Genomic DNA, 9,666 nt, shown 5'->3' with positions numbered 1-9,666 from the left:
ATGACGTTTATAAACACGTTAAAAATTGAATTGATTAAAGTCATTGTATTAAATTAAATTATATAAGTTCAATAGTTACCTCTATGTTGAATATGTATTTGTCATATAATTTCATGACGTTCATTTTGCAAGGGAGAATTCCACTACGCAGAACAACTAACAAACTTTATAATCAGACTTTTCAACGAGGTGCTATGTTTGAATCAACTGGTTCGGTACTTCCTAAGAAAAATGAGTAATAACAATTTATTTTCAAAGACTTGTGTTCGAATCTGTTTCGTTAGGGGACATCAGTAATGAAAATTTCTATACTGAATCTTAATAACAGTTAAGCATTTAATTGATTATAATGGAATTAAAACGTTCACTTTTTTATTACATTGCCAGTGCAATCACTATTACTTTATAAGTGCTGGAACAACTTTAAATTAACAGGTTGAATGTAATAAGTCAAGTATAGAATATATTTAATTTATTTTTAATTAAGGACTTCTCCACTGTATGGCTCATTGCACTATATTTGGGCATGAGGTCGTATAGTAAAATGGAGAATTTTAAATGTTGCATAATAAACCAATTTTATGCATGAGATTTCATGTCAGTAATGACATATTCCTAGCAGACACTTTGTGACATGGTGTAAAATTAGAATCTGTTGAATAACTACACTTGTACAAACTGTCAGTTTAGTAAGTTATTTCGTAAGAGCAAGATAGATTATTGTCTGCATGGGACAATTTTTGCGAAGTCTTTGGAATTTGGCTGTAATATGTTTTATTTCAAACGGATTCATTTTATCAAGATTTTTTTAAGGATAAAACTGATCAACAGTTCTGTGAAGAATGCTTATTGAGGACAGGTGACGCCATAAAAGCTTCAGATTAAAACAAAATGTAACGCAAAATCAAGAATTAGAAAAAATAGGATTGCACTGGAAACATTTTTGAAACGGGTTAAAGTTCTCATAACCTGGGAAATATCATTTTATTCGATTGAAATATATATAAATTTCGTTTTAGCTACTTATTATTCTTTTAAACCTTCTGCATTTTTGAAAATGTCAATAAAGAGCGCAAGTATATTGTTTTTGAAGATAACGATACGATTCTGAACTCAATTTTGATCCGAATGTTTAACCGTAAATACACTGTTATGGTGAAATTCATTTACATGTAATGAAATGATAAAATATGTCAAAAGCCTGAATAATTGATTATCAGGCAAGGAAAATGTCTTCTACACGACGAAAAATTGCAAAGTCGCAAACGCCAGCGGCTAGAAAGGCAGGTGTCACATTTACAACCAACCCCTCAGAAAGCGTACTGACTAGATCTAAACTGCTGGAACATAACTTTTAAAGTTACCACCGAGGCCGCTAGCATTGTGATACAACTTGCTAACAAAAACGCAGTTGCCCCTTTTTAAATTGATTGAATTAGAAAAATATAATTTTATTTGCTTTAGATAAGCATGCATTTACTTGTATTTTCTTTAGATTTAAAGAAATACCGAATATAACATGATTTTGTGATTTCGAACCATTTTTGGAATAAATAAAATACACCTGCAGCAGGGACAATATTCAAAAAGAGATCATCATATAATAATAATTTGATGTGCAGTAGAACTAATTTAGTTATGTATGAAAATCAGTTAGCTTTAGTTGATCTTTGATAATCTCTCATAGCTGTACATTAATCACTGCCGTCAAACATACCACGTAACGATTTAATTCACCGTTATAAAGAAATTTAATTATAGTGTTTTCACATATTTCCGTTCTATAATCCGTATTAAGTTTTAATATCGACAACATGCAAAATGACCTACAATCAAACATTGAAAAACTCGATGTTCAAAATTCTGATTATTATTTTTGTCTTGTAGGGTTTAGAGTCAAAACGATAAAATTTAGGTCATATGACAACTTTTCAAACTTTTGATAGCGAAGGAAGAGCCATAAGATTGGTATTGTTTCAGGCAAAGGCGGACACCTATTTTGAACCTGCAACCTTCCGTAGGCTAGCTCGATTGCTTCCTCACATGAAGAATTCTATATCCGAAAGAGGGTTTCGAACCCACATCTGTGAGGGGCAAGTGATAGGAAGTCAGTGACCTTAACCACTCGGCCATGGAGGCCAACTAAAATGTTAATTGTGGCTGACGTCTCTTATTATAAGGGAGGCCACCACATATTGACCCTGATGTAAAGTTGACCTTATCTTTTATTGTATATAGACTGTTTTTGATAAGAAATCACATATATTTTGCTTAATCCGGTTTTTAAACCTGTGACTTTCTGGTTGAACGTAATATGATCTATCTATGAATCTTAATAATGTGAATATTAACTAAACAAAGTAAAACATGAAAATAATGTTTTCTATATTCATCTTGTTTTAATTAATGATGTATATCCATGTTTCGAACTCCAACAATGTTTTGAAAACTCTATTAAATATATTAAAGACATAAAATTGTTTTTGTTACAAGATAAACAGAATACATACATGAGACTATATATTTGTATTTTACATATAACACTATCTACTGTAGTTTTGATTAAAGCATCCACTGGTTTTTAACGTTTTGGATGTTCTTAGGACATTTAAGGTAACAAACTCATTTGTTCAAGTGAGGTACAAAATAAAGTTTTAAAATGTGAAATTGTTTTCATGCTCTAGATGAAACTATAATTTGTCTAAGCAATGTAATTATGAGGTGCAAAATAATTATGTATAATTCTTCACTTAAGCTCAGTTTAATAATAATCCAACATAACAACGTTTGGTAATAAAACAACTGTTTGTGATTAAAATTAACTATCTGGTGGAATTATAAATTGTAGTTAAAATAGTAAACATCTCGATACTACTCACTCTGGCACCAAGATGCAAAACAAAATTGTCTAGACATTACATACACCAATTTCATTTTTAACTGAATTACAAAAGTACCAGAAAGAGAAAAAATAAAGATTTATTTTCCCGTTGATAATATTTATATTACCAGTGAAGATGGCGTGATTCGAATCTTTATTTTGAACTGATATATCATCGTCTGGTAGATCCCAAATTGGACCTGCATTGGTAACTTAACAATATATTACTACATTTTCTTGTAGGTATAGCGTGGCCAGAAGAATAATAACACAATGAAGTAGGTAAAGCAGTTATTCCTCTATATATAATTTATAATGACTAGAACACAATTAAATCATGACAACATTTTTAAGTATTGATGTATGTTTCTGTATAATTTTGATATTGCAGCGTTACATTACCAAAATTACCAAATTAGCATTGTACCAATATAACATAATGTTTGAGAAATAATATCATTTTTAAATTATGACTATATTTGAGATATTTAATAAGGGAAATCAAGTTATTTTAACGAATAATCACACTTCAAGACAACTGAATGTGATGTTAATGTTCTCTACGGTTTAATACGTTACATACATTGTATGTTACTAAAATTAATTTTATTTTTTAGTTTGAAAAATCGTTTTGTAATGACGGTTTACCTAGTTTTAAAACAATAATACATGTATACATTTCTTATGCAATACAAAGACAAATAAAACATATATTAACTAGAATACGTATATACCTCATTGTTCTAATTTTGACGGTATATAAAATACATGGTAGTGTGACTCGACATAAGTTGACATCCATGACGAGAACGTATGTAATATAAACGTATATAGAATAACATGAAAATAACGATAACTAGATTAATGTGGTAGCTGGTCGCGTAATGAAAAAGTCGTTAAATGGGATGATTTAAATACAAAATGTAGTTAAAACGTTTAGGAGATTTAAGAACAAAATCGCTTATTACAGGTTGTCGCATGTACGCTGTCGACTGTACTTCGTCTTTGTATTGAAATGTTCAATTTGTCGGCCACTTCTTTGACGAGTTTTTGTTCGTTACAACAAATGTCTATGCTTTCACAAGTACATAACATCGTGTAGACATTTCAGCAGTATCAAATTGACCAAATTGAGAGGAGAATTACCATACTTCAGAACTTTTATGACAATATGCCACAGTGTCACATTCAGATAACGCGTAAGCTGCTGGAAGAGCGTGTGTTATGCCCATATTTGCATCAACCGTCGCATATAAGTCAATAACGGCTCTGTTTTGAACAGGCGATTCCATTATAACCTTAAAAGACACGTTTTGTGTCATGAAATGTAGTGAACGGGAAAATGCATCCGTATCGTCAGCTAAGATGGATTCGCTCCGGTTAGTTTCATTTGCATCAAGAATCATTTGTGAAGCCAGGTTCGCCTCTTCTTGTGTTGTCTTTACGTCTCCAAGATAAATTCTGACACCTTCCGTAACTTCGAAAGGCAATTGTCTTCCTCTGTGATGACAGTGTTTGTTGTTTACCTCTGACTTTGTTCGGGTGACAGGTCATCACATATGGGAGCAATCAGCAGCTGCTTATTCTCTAGTAATGTAAGGATAATATAATATGCAGTATTGGCAGCTGCATCACTGTTGACAACTGGTTTATTTGACCGGATGTTGCGCTCCGTACTACTCTCGTATCCTGTTTTTTGCTGAAAGACCGATACATGTTGAATACATTAATGAACAGACTCAATCAAACCGAGCCTGCAACGTTTTTAATTTTGTTGCTGAGACCTTTTGAGTTCCATATTTTCTATTTTATGCATAGTAATAGTCCAGTATTCATTCAATGAGTCTTCTGAATTGCGTGATATATTCTATGAGGTTCCATTCGCTGGCCAATAAATTATGTTAACGGTTGTCAAAACTTTAATAACAACATGTTTAACTGTTTGAAGGTCTGTCTGGCAAATGCTTCTGTTTGTAACATTCGTTTTAATTGTAATTCGGAATTTGCAATTCTAACTTTACCGATTCGGTAAACACAGACGTGGGAGAAGATGACAATAAATACGACAAAAACCTCTTTTAAATTACCCTTTCTGGAAATAGCTTGCAAATCAATCATCCTAGCGAAGATTAATCTTCAAAGACTTCTTTGATGCGGTTTGTGCTATAAGAGAAATTTACTTCGAAAGAGTTTATGTCGTGTGAATGGTTACCCCGTTTCAAAATCTTTGCTTATTGAATCGGTTGAACTTAGAATTGCCAAGTCTAAGTCACAATAAAATATCTTAAAGACGAAAGCATCTGTCACAAGTTCTCTGTCCAGGTCACAGAGAAATCGCCCATTCAACAGAGAGCCGTTACAAAGTCATAATACACGATGTGCTAGCAGCTCAAGGGTTATCCGGATGTGACACTGTGGCATGATGCTATTTGATAGGAAAGGGCACAGAAATAAAAGTTCTTAAGTATGGTAAATGCCCCATCAAAGCAGTTTGAGACTATTCATCACATCAAAACGCTGTTGCTAGAAAATCGACGGAATTTCTTGTCTTAATTATGGAATCAGTTGGAAATACACTATTACTGAGACTAAGTTTTCCAGCCTTGGCCAAAAAAGTCGGACAACCGGCCGCATCTGCACACTAGATACACGCACTCCCACCAATACGAACACATTTCAAGTTTGTGTGTGAACACGCCATGGATCCTCATCCGCAAAAGCATGTTAAGTCGACTTTTGGAGGACAAAAATTGAAAGGCTCAAGTCATTGTCCCAGGGCGTCGTGACACTTGGCGGGGTGCCATAACCACATTCAATGGAGTGCCATAACGATATCTGTCGGAGCGAAGCTTAACTTGGCGACCTTTTCACCGGGCTACGTTTGTCGAGGCAACGTTCGGTTTGGCGACGTTTAGCTGGGCGTCATAATGTAACGTCATATGTTTTGTAGGCGACGGTACCAGTTACCAGGTTACAGTATATAAATGTTTACAAAATATACAGTTGTGAAGATTGAAAAATCTCATATCGAACTGAAAGCAGAACTCTCAGAACGACATATTGCAGTTATTACATAAGTCAGATACAGCTCCATCATGTGTCCTTATACACTTTATATAGGCAAGTATGAAACACTCACTGATATAACAAAATATAACAAAATTCTTGAAAAAAAAGTTAAAAAGTTTTAAGTTCACTTTGTCTGAATACAAAATATTATCATGAAAGGCATAATGAACATTTCCAAATACTGTAATCTGTTAAGATGTTTTGAACTAATTTGTATATATTTTGAAGAGAAAAAATCAATGAAATATTAAATTCCACAACGAAAATTCTATTTATGGGAGGTAACAGAACACCAGAAAAGCTAACCTATTCGCCATCTATCAATTCTTATATATCTATATGTATGCTTAAATGCTATTTTCAATCTTTAAAAATTATAAAAAACATGTTTTATTTGCTCAGCATAACTATTATCACATCTTCAACATATGTAAGGTATAAAGAGTGTTATCGTTCTTTCACACACATGTTTATCATATTTCTTTTCTTGTCTTATGAAATCAAATATAAAAGCCGAATGAGTTAAGATACCGATACATTACTTTTTAAAACTACAGCGGACTTAACGATGAATACACTCGTGCGCGTTATGTATTTTCTAGAATTAATCGCCTTTGACTAAAACAGTTTTGTTTAAGACATATATTTTGTGAAGTTAACAGTTGAAAGTGCATAGCAACATACACTGCTTTATATTGCTTAATTGATAATGCGTACTATTTCAAATTATGAAATAAATTCAATTCCAATAGTGTCATAAGAATATCAATTCAGGTTCATTTCTATCGCGTTGGTTATAAAAACTATCAAAATGTCTCGAAATTTAAAACAAAATGGATGTTTCGGTTCAAATAAAGATAAGGTGTCCTTACGAAAGTATCCGCAAAAAATCTTCTGCAGGTAATATTTCATGTACGTGAGGATTGTCTCTCTTTTGAAAACATTTATAATTTACTAATTTGAAAACTTTTTCTTGGTCAATAGCGAGAAATTTTAAACAAAAGGCAAGCTAATTTCTGTGTCAGTTAGCCAGAAACTTAATGTGATATTAGCGTCCCGTAAAGCAATTCATGGCAATAAAACTTACTCCCTATACCAGAGTCAACAGATAGTCAATCAGATTGTGTTGGGTTTAACGTCACACAGGCACAATTATGGTCATATAGCGACATTCCAGCTTTTTATTGTGGAGGATGATCACAGATGCCCCTCCGTGCATTATTTCATCGATGGCGGGCACCTACGTAGAACCACCGACCTTCCGTAAACCATCTCATTCTCGCATACCAGAGGTCTACCGTGGTTCCCCGGATGAACCTCTGGCACATTTCGCCGATATTTATGGTTTGGTTACAATACAGGTAAAACGTTTCAGCCAATCAGCGTCGTTTCGCGACAAATCGTAGCGAACCAATCAAAATCGTCCGTGAAAAGCGTGACCGCGTCCTTCCCATATTATCGAGGGAATACGATGTCCATTTACGACGAATATTATTATTTCTTGATGTAAATCTCTTAACGTCGAATTACAGGAATAAATCTTTATTTATCGCAATCATGGAATACAGCCTTTATCCATCGTAAGCAAGTATCTTGTTTACTTATTTTTTGAAGTTTCAATTCGGAGTTCCAAATAATGGCAAACATTGATTGGCTGAAACCACTCCCGATAGTAATTACGAGTGCGCATGCTCACCAAGTAAACGATGGAAATAAATCAGAGGTTCGTCTCGGGATTTTGACGAACCTCTGATGGATGAGAATGAAACCATCTGGGCAGCTCGAATAAATGAAGAATTCAACGCTCGAGCAAGGCTCGAGTCTGCATCGATGAGGGTTCAGTGATTCGTTTCCAGCTACCGTATCCACTCGGCCATGGAACCCTTACATCCACAGAAAAGCAGTACGAAGGGAATTTTGGTTAAGCATAAAGGCCATGCTCGCTGTTTGCACAGTTATTATTTCTCTAGACAACACGATCTTGAGGTGATTTGCTACGGCAGATCCTTTTGTATTCTATTTGCATTTATTAATGATGTGATGTAAAACTGGACCGCTAACGCGTTACTATGGTTATTAAATAAACTATTTTTTGTTTGATGTAATTCTCTATTTATCATAACAATTCACAGCGAGTAAATTACTGGTTACAAAGGTACAACTTGAATTCCACAATAAGGGAACGAAGTTATAGAGCCTATATGCGTATTTATTGAACAACCCTCGTGCAACTGCATTGGCTTATCGATATACTCTCAGTCATGTCAAAGTATGTTTCAATTACTCTATGAACCACTTCAATATTATCTTCTAAAATAAGATGTTTGAAAACTCAGTATCACTTATGAATGGCAGTAAAATGCACTGAGCACACAAACAGACAACTTGTTAAGTCCTGGCATAGACAACACAGAAAAAAATGCAAAAAAGTCGCACTCAATTTTAGCACGTCTGCTATTTGAAAACATTTTCTATATGGTATTGGCGTCATTTACTCATCGGCGTTGGTTAAGATTTTTGTTCAGGTCCACTATTTTCTCAGCAACTACAAGAGCTATAGTTTCGAAACTTTAAATACTTAAAAGCACCATCAAATTACTTACCTTATCCGTGGTAAGAATGAGTTACATCAACAACGAAGAGTAGAATATGATATTTAACAGTGATTTTTAGGTGTTACCCATTTCTAGCATATGTAGATCAGAATAGCATAAGCATATAGTCTGTGCAAAAACACCGTCAAAATAAGGAAAAATCTTTAAGTAGTAAAATATGAAAAATATCGTTTATACAATAATTTAAAGAATTTTAATATTTGTCCAGTTTTTATCTGTGTTAAGAACGACCCCTAACAATAGTTAGTAAACATACCCAATTCAGTTAAGCTTTAGACATTGTATTGTATCAAACACACGTTTCTCATTACGAAAGTTTCAATTATATTGAAACACTTTATTGTTATAGTGAATCAGCTTATATCGGTCTTAATATAACATATTATCAAGAAATTCATTAAGATTCAATTAATTTTAATGTCTTTCAAACATGCGTATGAATATATAAGACGCCTCTGCATTCTTATTCTTTTAATGTTCATGTAATCAGTATATATCATAACAGGCAGAAAGTACCGTTTTATACCATATGTAATTGTATATGTTTCAGTGATCTCAACGAAGAAAAATTCAAAACGTTCCTGCGTAACCTCTGTATGGGCCATACATAGGTTAATGGAAGATTAATCTGAATGCACTGTTATTTGATCTTTATTTAATTCTTGCAAATATATGTCAAGGCTAGGTTATGAGTGCTAAGCTGTTAAAAATGGATACAGTATAATAGATAACACTACCACGTTTGCTTGGGCTAAATATTCCCTATAAACAAGACTTTTTGCGAAATAAGATGGTTTCATTTTGTTGTGCTGCCATGGCGATATAGTCGTTGACTTCGGAATGTGATATGATGTATATGTTACCTTATATACCCATGTAATATTTCGAAATAAATTGCACATTGCCATTTTCTAGGAGAGTATATGCCAATCAAGAAATATTAATTGATAAAAAATGGTTCTACATTAGTTATACAAGCATACTTTAATAATGATTATACTGAATTTTGTTAAGGCATTCAAGCCAGTCAAATCTTAGATTAGATGTTCTCATATATTATAAGAAAGATAAACCAACAGTTTGGTAACAGTTTGAATAAAG

Source organism: Mercenaria mercenaria, chromosome 13 (genome assembly GCF_021730395.1).
Source record: "Mercenaria mercenaria strain notata chromosome 13, MADL_Memer_1, whole genome shotgun sequence".
In the NCBI taxonomy this organism is placed as follows: Eukaryota; Metazoa; Mollusca; class Bivalvia; order Venerida; family Veneridae; genus Mercenaria; species Mercenaria mercenaria.
This window is presented reverse-complemented; position numbering follows the sequence as displayed.